Below are 12,441 nucleotides of genomic sequence, written 5' to 3'. Positions count from 1 at the left end.
GGAACAAAGAACATCCAGGTTTCCTCCATGACACCCTCTTCTACTTGCATATCATCTCATTTGCCAAAGTGGGAAGAGAAAATGATACACTGTGTGCCTGAACCAATGGTAAGAAGAAGCAGGTGCAAGTCCAGGCTTCCAACCTTTCCAAGATGGGCATAATAAATTACTAGCACTTTCCTTGAAGCCTTACATGTGCACATTCCCTGTGCATAGATAATCTTATGGTGCTGCACAATTGCAAGAAAAAAACCCCCATATTATGTGCTTGGGCCACTCAATAGCAAGGAGTCTAGACTAGATATGGGCACAAACTGAAATATGAACCAAAATTAAGCACGAACCAGGCTGGTTCGTGGTTTGCGAACCGCAGTTCATCAGATCCTATTTCTGACGAACCACCACAAACTTTTAGGCTGGTTCATTTGGTTCGTTTTTTGGTTCGTCACTGCAGACAGCCTGGTGCCAATCAATCAGTTTCCTAGGCAACAGGGGATGGACTTCCTGCAGACCTTCTGCTGATCCGGAAGTGACCTACTGCTGGCCCGGAAGTGATGATTTTCTGACCTGGATGTGACTTTTTCATGAACCAAACAAACCGGTTCGCAACTCAGGGGCAGATTCATGAAAGTTTGTGGTTCATGGTTCGTGAAATTTGACGAACCACGAGCCACATGGTTCGGGGGGGTTTTAGGTTCATGCCCATCTCTAGTCTAGACCACATTACTGCATTGCCTCCTGCCTGTCTGAGTTACCTGCATGCCTCATGTCTGCTTCTTGCTCTAGGTGGGCTACTTCCCTATTCCATCAGCAGTCCTGCTTTGGAGACTGTTGCTTGCCCTGTTCAGTCAGATTTGCCAGTAAAATGGAGAATCAAGGCTCCCAAATCCTGAAGTGGGACAATTCCTCCATTCTTCTGTGTATAGACTCATGTCTGTAGTCTTATGTACACTTGCTTTGGAATAAATACCATTCATCTCAGCAAATCGTACCTCCGAGAAAATGTGCCTAAGAGCCATTCATTTTCTCTACAATCCAGCATTTTAGCCATCCTCCTTGAGCAAAATGAATTGATCACAGCAGATGGGAAAGGTAGCTTTATCCGAGAGCCTCTTTGAGAGCAAAGATCTATCACCTTACTGTCTTAAATATTTTTAATTTTTGCTAAATCATCACCTAATCTGGTCAGCGATGACATTTTAAACTTGGCAGACTTTTCTACTTCGTAAAGTAAAACTTTTTTTAATGATTCATTGGGTGACTTTTCTCCCTGGTCACCACCAAAGTATATTTATGAACTCAAAATTGACAGAGAAGCCTCAGAAATAGTTCAAAAGCAGTAAAGCAAGCAGCATTTTTAAGCGTGGTGAGGAAAGGGGGGCTGTCTTTATATGACTTAACAGTGACATCCAGTGGTCAGTAAGGTTAATCTGAAACATGTTGCAAAATCGGTTGGGTGCACTTTGACTTGATGGTGACTTCTTATATCTTCCTTCCATGTGGGCAATCCATTTTCTAAATTGTTGGATTGATCATCCATCACACAGAAACGGAACCATTTAGTCTTCTGGAATGGGAGGCATTTAGAACATTGTGCTATGTGAGATTTCTGCCCTTTACTTTTAAACTTCATGTGTCCGCTCTGCATTCATTTGAACATTGCTCATAATTAAACTGTTCTGCAGTAAATATAGAAATGTATCCAAAAAATCTGGCATTAAATCAGAAGCATTTTCCAGCACAGTTAGTATGGAGGGAGGGGGGGTAAGTTTGTATTTCATGTTGAACCTAAGCAGTATATTTTTACATAATAATAGCAGTTTAGCGGAAAATTCTGTATTTTTCAATGGTGGCACAGTTTGTTATTTTTGACCTATGTTCAAGTCCAAACTTCCACAGCTCCTTGGGTGTCACTCTGTGTTCAACTGAAGATTGTCTAGCTTTTCGCAAAACAATGTATGCAAGGGAGAAACAGTAGGAAGGAAACCAATAGAAACTCACCCCAAATCCCACCTGAATGTCAACTTGGTTCATTTTTCCAAATTCGAAAAAGCAAAACTATCATCTTCAAAAACATGGATCTGATCCTCTTTAGTGGAAAAGATCATGTCTCATTATTTATTAGAATTGTAACCTGGTGATGGAAAATGCCATAATCACAGCCTGTGTATGGTAACCTCGTAGGATTTTAAAGGCAAGAAACAACATAGGTGATTTTCGATTGCTTGGCTCTGTGTGCTGAGCCTGGACTTCCTTGGTGGTGTTCCATCCAAGTACTAACCAGGGCTGACTAGAGATTGGCACAAACAGAAAAAAACCCAAACATGATGTTCGTTGTTTGTTGCCATCCATGAACAGGGATTCACAAACACTTACGAGCATGACCTGTTCATGGACATGTTCGTGGTTGGATGTTCGTGGGGGCCAGCAGGCTCTCCTCCAACCATCATCCAAGTTTGGTCAAGATCCCTACTGCACCACTCCCCGAAACCTGACCTGAGCAGGCACCAGGAAAGGTACCAATAATAAATAATAGCTTGGCCCCAGAGTCTGACAGCAGCCCTGGAACTCGAAGGGGTAGATCCCTACCGTACCACTCCGAGAAAACTTACCTGAGCAGCAGCAGGAAAGGTACCAATAATAAATAATAGCTTGGTCCAGAGCCTGGCAGCAGCCCTGGAACTTGAAGGGGTAGATCCCTATCCCACCACACACAAAGAAAATTCAAGCTCCAATGCACTCTCTCTATCAAAATGCCAACAGCAACTGTCTCTCCACTGTCTGCAAAGTCAGAGCTGGGAGCCCCCCTTCCCCCTGGTCTTTGCTCCCTTGTTGTAACAAATTTGGAGCTCCACACTTGAAAGGAAGACCTGCTTATCAAGCTAAATTGGGCTTAGATTGGGGTTTCCAGGGCAACAGCAGGAGTTCAGACAGAGTTCAGACAATCCCTGTCTAAGCTGCCAAAGGAATTGATTGCAGGTGCCAGACTGTCTGGCTTGACGAACAGTAACGAACAGCAATGAATGAGGCTTGCAATGACCACCTGTTTGTTTCGAATGGGGCCTCACGAACAGCTTGTTCTCGGACAGCAGATTGGGCTGTTTGTGGCTTTTTTTTGTTCGTATTGCTGTTCGTGCCCATCTCTAGGGCTGACCCTGCTTAGCTTCCAATATCTGATGAGATCGGAGAATTATAACCCACTCTTCCTTTTTTCCTGGAGATCGGTTGGTTTTACAAGCCAAAAGCTTGATTAGAAGATTAACAGTGCAATCTGAAACAAGAGTTGAGTTCAATAGGCTTAAGATGTTTAAGCCTGTTTAGAATTGCATTGTAAGTTCTCTTTCCAGAAAAAAAAAAGTATTTTGTAACTAGTTTTAGGTTACAATGAAGTTTGTAAGATTAGCTTATATCTTGAATGACATTGCATTTTAGATTCCATGACTGATACGTATTCAAATTTAGTGGGATTTATTGATAGTTGAATAATTGGTTAACAACAAGAATTTTGCCATTTGTGTACGGTTGATGGCTGGATTGTACTTTCAGATTGTTTATGTGTGCAGATTGTCCCAGAAGAATGATTATTTCTAAAACATACAGGCCTCTTTTAAAAAAACAGAACTTTTGAATGGTTGGTTTCACTCTCGCTTTGGCCTTCATACTGTGACCTCTCTTGATTTTTTTTTTCACCTTGGGGGTAAAAGATTAATTCAAAAGGTAAGTTCTATGGACAGCGGGGCAGATAATGTTGGCTGGGAAAAAGCCAGAGAAGAGATGCAGCCAAAAGTGTTATGTGCGGAACCCTCTGTGACAAGACAGAAGACTGACAGTTTTAAAGAGCTAATAGCTGTGAGATGCAATCCAAATAAGTACAATCTAGATACAAGGACATAAGTTAGAAACTATAAGTATATTCACCTCAGACTGGATACAAAAAGCTGAAATATAGTGCATTAGAGATAAGATTAAGTGATTTTCACCCTTAATTTGTTACCTAGCTTAGTTCACTTGTTAGCTTGAAATGCTTGAAACCTTTTAAAATTTTTGGCTATAAATAAACATTTTTACATTGTATATGATCCTTCTATGATCCAGTCTCTGTGGGTTGGATCTTACCAGTGAAAGGAGGAGAAAATGCCTCTTGTCCCTTCTTAAAAAATACAAACTCATACAAAGCAAGGTTTGGATGATGTTTGTGGTCTCAGGAAAGAACGACAGTTTCCAAATGACAACCCTGGAGCCGAACACTGGATTACAGACATTTTTTATTTAAAAGGTAACATATTTTCATTTCCCTTTAGCAGATGCTAATTGTTGGGAACACTGTCAGATGGCTGGGCAAATTGAAACTGACAATATCAACCTGTTCCTTCCATTTTAAGTCTCTCTAGGATCTTAAGACACCTTGTCATCCAACTAAAACTGGCAGTACCCGTTGGTAACCCCCGTCTTGATTCTTATTAACAACCGGCTAAACAAATGAACAGATTTCTTGAACACATTCAGTCCTCCCTGGAAAAATGTCCAAAGATCAGTAAGATACAGAACAAAACCGAATTTCCCACCTGCAGTGGTTTTCCTAAAGAGAATTCATGAATAAAAATGAAAAAGGTACCAATGACACAGCTGGAGTAGAGAGTCCAATGTCTTTGCCTCACTGCTTTCACACAATCTGTGTTTTTTTTTAAGAATCAACTTCCTTTTTTTTCTTTTTTAAATTTTACTTTCTTTAAATACAGAGCATAAAGAAACAACAATACATACAATATATCAATACAATTTATGCAGTTATTAAAATTAGAAACATAGGAACGATGGATGTAAATCGAGAATGTATCAATTAACTATACAGTGTGTAACGACATGTAGTAAACTTAACTATGATATAATTCCTTTAGGATCTCCTTCTGTTCAGAAAGATAAAATTGGTGACCAAATTTTCTTGAAATTAGAGAGGGATTTAGTTGATGTCGTCTGGTTCAAATGAAAAGTAAGTCTTGCTAAGACATATTGCTCCCATAATCGTGTATGCCACATCTGTAAAGTGGGGATAGTAGAGGCCTCCCAGCAAAAGGCTATTGTAATCTTAATTCAGACTATAAGTGAAAAGAAAACAGCTGGGGGCAGAGAGTTAAGAGACAGGATTGCATTGCATGGTAGTGGCATTTGGGAGCAGGATTGCCAACTGACCAGAAAAAAATGGCCTGACCTGCTGCTGTGTCTTTGAGATCAAGGTGAGCTCTAGGGACCAGAACATTTAGTATGCTCCATCTCCAAAGTTTCCTATGCCAGGAAAATGCTTGTGAATATCCATGACATTCTTGAGGAAGAAGGTTCGAGACAGGATTAGAGCTAGCAGCCTGTTGAACATATAACGGACATTCGATCCTGGATGTATTGCTTTATGGCTTGGAGTGCAGCTCTAGGAGATAAAACCATTGCAGATCAGTTGGTCAGCTCAGTAACCCATGAGAACACATGTCATGAATCTGAAAAGAAAAACTTAAGTATAAAGAAAACAACAAACACTTACTGTTACTATACTTACCTCTGAATCCGGAGTAGCATTCCAGCTGTTTGTCTAGAAGCACTTTGAATGTGGATATATGAAGAGCTCTTTGAGTCTTTATGGTCTTTTATAAGCAGCAGGCTGGGACTTTAAGATTCATTCGATGGGAACGTATTTATTCATATTTATTACGGTATTTATTGATTATGTAGAGCTAGGTATAAGATTGTATGTATTTATTCACGTTGAGCACTGTGCACTTTCAGTGTTAAATTAAGGAATTGTAGATAAGTACGTTTGTCCATGGAAGATTTTGTATCTTTAACTAGGAGTCTAGGTTCTGTGGTGCCCTTTATTTGTGTTGAAGCTGTGTCTTTGACAGCAGTGTCACATGCAGGCATCAGCAGGTGAAACTGTTAGCAGGCATGGAGCTAAGCATGAAAGCTTGCTAACATCGACAGGTGGAGCTATTGCCGAAGGCGCAGGAGCAGGGGCTGGCAAAGAAGACACAGCCCAAAGATTTTTCTCCTCTTTTCAAATGTGTTGCTGACTCAGGAGTTGTGATAGCTGAAGTTGGTTCCCCTGGGACAGGGGACCCCAACAATTTGTAGCCTGTGGGCAACTTTGAGGTTTTGAGAGGGGGCAATGAGTGCCACCCCAAAATGTCTGCCACAAGAGGCAGAGCCAAATCAAAAATGGCTGCCTCAAGAGGTAGAGCCAAATCAAAAATGGCTGCCTCAAGAGGGAGACCTAAATAGAATACTTCCCTCCTCATACCTACTCGGAAGAAGGAAATACTGAAGGGGAAATGGAACCACATATTGAGTAAGGAAAGCCCAAGTGCTTACCAGTCCTCCTCCTCCTCCAATAGAAAACCCTTTCATGTGACTGAGGGCAACCAATGGGGCCCTCCCTTACAACAGCCCTACCCACTTTTTGAAAAGTTCAGCAGTACTAAAGGAAGTACTGGCAGGCACCATGGCACCTATACGCATCACATTGGGGAAGCCAGCCCTGGGGATTTTGCCTGCCGGCCTCCACCAGCTGGTAGATTTTCTGATCTGCTGTACACATGAAGCCCTAATAAAAAGGTAGAGAGAGGAACCATGTAGTGCCCTTGTTAGCAGGTCAGCCCGTAAAGAGCTGGATTCAGTTTCCACTTGGCCACAATTCTCAGTGGTTTACTATGGCTTGTTTCCTCTTCTCACCATCCAGCCTACCTCGCAGGTAGGCAATGACAAGAGAAGAGGTTATTTTCAGTTTTGGCTTCCCAGTTATGGATCCCCATTCTTCATCTACCCTCTGAGCTCCAAGCTTTGGTGCCAGAGAAAGACATTTCTTTACCCAGTTATTTACGCAGTTAGAAAAATTGGCAACTCTGCCTTTGAATTACGGTGAAGACAATTTGGGACAGTACAGACTTATGTCATGGAGTTCTCCCCTCCTCCAATCCCGGAACTGGTGAGAATCCTCTGTTTGAACTCTCAAAACTAGCATTCCTTCAATCCCCTGGGAGCTGGAACCATTATCAAACCAGTTTCAGTCTGTTATCTACATATGCCATCAGAGCCCTTCTGTTTTCAGTTCCAGCCACACAATACTCCTGGAAACAGTCCCGTACACCGTTAATTTATTTCTCATTAGCGTCGTATGTCGAACATTGAGTGATCCAGCAGTCTAAGCCAAGGACTCGTGTGAAAATCGAGGTTTTATATAAAGAGAGTAAGGTTTCTTGCCACATTGTTTTTGCATGCATGAGGCTCACTGACAGCTTCTCATATGGGGTGTCAATGCTGGTAGAAATGGAATGTCAATTGCTTCTGTTTATTCCATTTTCCACTTTCCATTTCTAATCATAAAAGCTAGCAGAAGAGGTGCTAAACTGACATAGCCCTACCAATCTGAAGCAAAGACATGGCTTCATTCATACGTGGCCAATAGCCTCTACCCCTTCATGAGTTCCTGCCCCTTTCTTTTATTAATTAATTTGTTACCCACATTCCCATTTTGTTCAAAGCAGCTTACAATAAAAAGAAAGATATGATAACCAACACCATAAAAGTTTCACGTAAAAGGCCTGACACTTCTGTTAAGGCAGTGATTGTATATTTGAAGGACTTATGCAGGGCTTTTTTTCTGGGAAAAGAGGTGGTGGAACTCAGGGCCAAGCTACACATAACGAATGACACTTGAACGGCAAGTATATTTCTCCCTGTTCACTTGCCCTCCACTCAATCCACTTGCTGTTCAAGTGTCATTCGTCATGTGTAGCTTGGCCCTCAGTGGTGGAACTCAGGACCGCACAATGGTGTCACTTTGGGTCAGCTGGAACAGGGGGGAGTTTTTTAAAGTTTAAATCGCCCTCGACGAAAATGGTCACATGGCCGGTGGCCCTGCCCCTGATCTCCAGAAAGAGGGGAATTTAGATTGTCCTCCATGCCGCTCTAGCGACATGGAGGGCAATCTAAACTCCCCTCTGTCTGGAGATCAGGGGGCGGGGCCACCGGCCATGTGACCATTTTCAGGAGGTACCGGAACTCTGTTCCACCACGGTCCAGCTGAAAAAAAGCCCTGGACCTATGAGAGAACTTTGTTGATATCTGTAAGTGGATTTTAGACCATCCAGTATGAGATAGAATGAACAGGTTTGGTTTCCTGGCCCACTGTAATAGTTAAGTGATTCACTTCCATGGGGGCACTTCTAGGGGGGGAAGAAAACAGGCACACTCGAGAACGACATTGGATAGGGAGACTAAACTCCTTACCTGACCCTAAACCTGCACAACCAACCACATTCTAAAGTATCTTTCCTAGTAAGACCAGAATATCTTATGGAACTTACTGCCACAAGATGTAGAGGAGATCTATAGCTGAGATGACTTTGAAAGGGGATTAAACACCTTTCATGAAGAACAGGTCCATGAATAGCTTAGGCATGCCGGCTAAATTGAAAATTCATGTTCAAAGGCTGTATACCTCTGTACCATTTATCTGCTTTGAGAAAAAAAACGCTGAACTAGATTTGCCATTTGCCTATCTACAATTGGTAAAGGCCCGCCCTTGGCGCCAGATTCCTGCCCTTGAGAAACAGAGGCAAATGGCCTCTACAGTGATGCTGTAGGAATTTCCTCCATGTCTCATAGAAACATAGAGCTGGAGGGCAACCCAAGGGTCATCTAGTCCAACCCCCTGCACAATGCAGGAAATTCATAGCTATCCCTCCCACCTGCTTCAGTGACCCCTGCTCTATGCCCAGAGAATGGCAAAAAACTCCAGGATCCCTGGCCAATCTGGCCTGGAGGAAAATTAAGTGAGAGAATCATCATAGCTGTCAGATAGCCATCTAACCTCTTCTTAAATATTTCCAAGGAAGGAGAGTTCATCACCTCCCAAGGAAGCCTGTTCCATTGAGGAACCGCTCTGTCGGGAAGTTCTTCCTAATGTTTAGCCCCAAACTCTTTTGCTTTAATTTTGATTTGTTTCTGGTCCAATCTGTTGGGGCAACGGAAAACAACTCTGCTCCATCCTCTATGGGACAGCCCTTCAAATACTTGAAGAGGGCTATCACATCACCTCTCAGTCACCTGCTGTCCAGGCTGAACATACCAAGACCCCTGGAGGGGGTCTGGCAACCAAGTCCTCATAAGACTTGATTGCCAGACCCCTCCAGACCCTTCATTCTTTACTATAGAAATTAGGAGAAATTCCTAGAGCAGAATGCCATTTCCAAACTGTCTTAAAATAGCGTCAGGCTCCCGGAATGCTGGCGGCTTCTTCGCATGATATTTTCTTTAAAACGGATGTGGGGCATTTTTTCAGCTCGTATCGTGCAAAGAAGCCGCCAGCGTTCCAGGAGCCTGCCGCTATTTTAAGGCCGTGTGGAAATGGCCGACGTCACATCCTCTCCAAACTCAACCCTCCCCAGGCATTTACTGAGGCAGTTCTGGTAAACCTGGGCAGAACTAGAATGAACTAATGAACCGGTCCAGCAATTTTTAAAAAATCCACCTGACCAAATTTCCCCTCAAAGATTCTACACAAACTTAAGTCTATTGAGGAGACCCATTTCCCTTCCTTCATTTCATTTTTTCTCCAGGCACTCAACTGCCCTAACATTGCAGCCCCCATGAAGGGCAATTCACATACTCAGTTTTAAGATCTTCCTTTTAAAAATTTACAGTCATATTTTCTGCATTCCAGGGGAATTCTCTAGTAATGCCAAAGCCCCAAGTATAAAAAGTATAAAAATTCTAAGCATCTTAAAAGCATTGAAATTCACTGCCCAATCCACTTTGTGGCCTTTACGTCCCCCAAATCGAAAGTCACCGTTTTCAGTCTTTATTTTGAAACTGCTGCTTTCAAAAAGTTGATTCTTTGGGAACAAAGAGAAGAGAATTTTTCCAAAGCTGTCGCTATTCCGGGGCTAAATATCGAATTTGCAACAGGTAGAGGGATTCTATTAATAAGATTAATAGCAGGCAGGACTTTGCCCAGACAAAAGAGCTCAAACCCATGCAATTAGAATGGAATCAATTAGGACCATCCCTTGACAGTCAGGGGGCCAGAAGTTCTCAAGGCCTTTGATGTATCTTTTTGTCTCACATCATAATTCTTCCTTTATTGCACTTTGTCAAAAGCTTCCTCAGCCTCTGTTATCTCTCCCTCTCTCTCCCTGCAACTGCTTTCAAAGAGGCAAAAGAATTTTCCTAATGATGTGACCCGTTGCAAACCTACACTTCTTTGCTCAGGTGTGTCCAGCTTAGATTACATTTTTTCCCCTTTGAAAATGAAGCACTGTTCAATTTCTGTTTTACAAAGTTTAGAGTGTTAAATCAATGAGACTCATGCATGGCCCGAGCTTCCCTCGAGGGATGAAGTTCTAATGTTTACCACAGTTCTGCACATTTTAAAAAAAGGACTGATTATAACTATTCCAAAGGAGAAGCTGCAGCAAAACTAAGCAGGAGTTCAATATTCCTGCTCAGACTTTTAATTCTATGGACTTTTGGAAAGAGCTGAACCCTGTAGAATGACAAGGTCAGTGAATCATATAGGAATAGTAAAGAAAAGTTGGAGACTTACTTTGACAAATTATTATGAATGCAAAAACATGAGAGGAGATCCATAAATGAAGGCTGCCATTCTGGACCTTTTGAATTCTTTGGTGCTAAAAGATTTTGTATCAAAGGTATGCGGTGGATACTTTAACCATCCCCAAAGAGGTTTCAACGAAACATCAGGAACCTTGCTGGCCCTGAACGTTGGGCTGCGTCCTCTGGGCGTCCCGATCTCTGAACCACCTAAAAGAGTAAAACAGAATGGGGAAGAAAGAAATTGTTAATACTAATGTTCATATTACTGAATCAACTTGCTTATTTATTTACCTGTTGGATGTCTTCCTTCGTCTGGACTTTCTTGTATTTTCTTGCACCTTACGAATTTTTGAGCATTAGCCATTTCATTTCATACTGGTACGAGCCACATTGGATATGTTTGTTAACTGTTTCTTGACTGTGGTGTTTTCAGTTATCATCCTACTTACTTACTGGATTCACTTATATGGTGTAATATATTGTTGTTAATTATTTAATTGTTTTTGCCTTCATTTGTGGGGTTCTCCACTCGTGTTTTTGCATTGTACTGTTTGAAGGCACCTCCCCTCCTTTTTTCAGTTTGGTAATTTATTATGAATGACATTACTGTGGTAAGGTTGCCGGCAAATGCCTGGAACCCTTGGGTGCAGGCAAGGCACAGGAAAAAGAACACTGGTGATGTGTTGACATCACTCCCAGCTGGAATCTGTAAGTGATGTCACTGATGCTCTAGGATTTCATACAATCTCTATGGTAAAAACCATAGAGATTGGGAAGATTCCTAGACCGTCACCAACTTCATTTCCAGGTTGCAGTAGGAAGAGATGTGGACTTATAGTAAGCAAATGGCAATCCTACACTATGATTGTTTGAGGGCCTGTGTGGTCCAATAAACAAATATCTTCCATCATTCTTCTGCTCCTCAGAGAACAGTCCCAAAACCCTCTTCCTTGTTCTGTTTTCACAACAACCCTGTGATGTGTGTAATGCTGAGATAGAGAGACTGGCTTGTAACCAGTAATGAGATTCATGGCTTCATGCACAACTGAACTCATGCCTAATCCAACATTGTAACTACAAGCTAGTGAATGTGCTGTATGTCTTGGAGGTAAAAAAAAGTCAGGGATACAGCCAGGGAACTCTTGGCTTGTATTGGAAATCTCATTTCTTTCTCACACTGTCTGAAAAGCATTATAGCTGTCCTGGCTTGCCTCAATTTACAGGTTTATTGTCTGAATTAGCAAACTAACAGTTCTAAAATTCTTTGCACTCTGAAAACATAAAGGTCTTTTCTGCACACTCGATTTATTCTCCATTTTCCAAGCACTGGATTCTATTTGGTTCCGGTTCTTCCGCCTGTCTGCCCTCCCTTTGCATTTTTACAGTTGTGGAGTCAGTTTATTTTGCTCTACATGTGCCTTAAATAATCAGGATTTTCAGTGCAGGTGCCGTAGCCATCAATGACATCATCAGAGCCATCATGGCAACCCCTCCCCCTTTTTTGCAGCTGTTTATATTAATAGAGCTATATACGGGCCATTTTTTTAAAGATTGAAAATGAACACATGGGAAATTCTTTGCATGGGGAAGCCTAAAAGGGGAACAGCTCTACCACCCATACCTAAGTCCCCCCCATTCCAAATTGGATACCCCTGCCCAGTCTGACCAAGAGCCAAGAGGTAGAGGCTGGCACCAGTGGGGCAAACTTGCACCTATTGGGATGGAATCCAGAGCAGCAGCAACTATATGCTTTTCAAACCACACGGCTTTTTCTGGTGCCAGAAGTGGCCATTCCATCCTCCCCTTGACCACCAGGGTTTTTACATTTTTTTAAAGTCA

The sequence above is a fragment of the Eublepharis macularius genome, chromosome 16, assembly GCF_028583425.1.
Source record: "Eublepharis macularius isolate TG4126 chromosome 16, MPM_Emac_v1.0, whole genome shotgun sequence".
Lineage (NCBI taxonomy): Eukaryota > Metazoa > Chordata > Lepidosauria > Squamata > Eublepharidae > Eublepharis > Eublepharis macularius.
The sequence above is the reverse complement of the archived record's forward strand: the minus strand, read 5'-3'. Positions refer to the sequence as shown.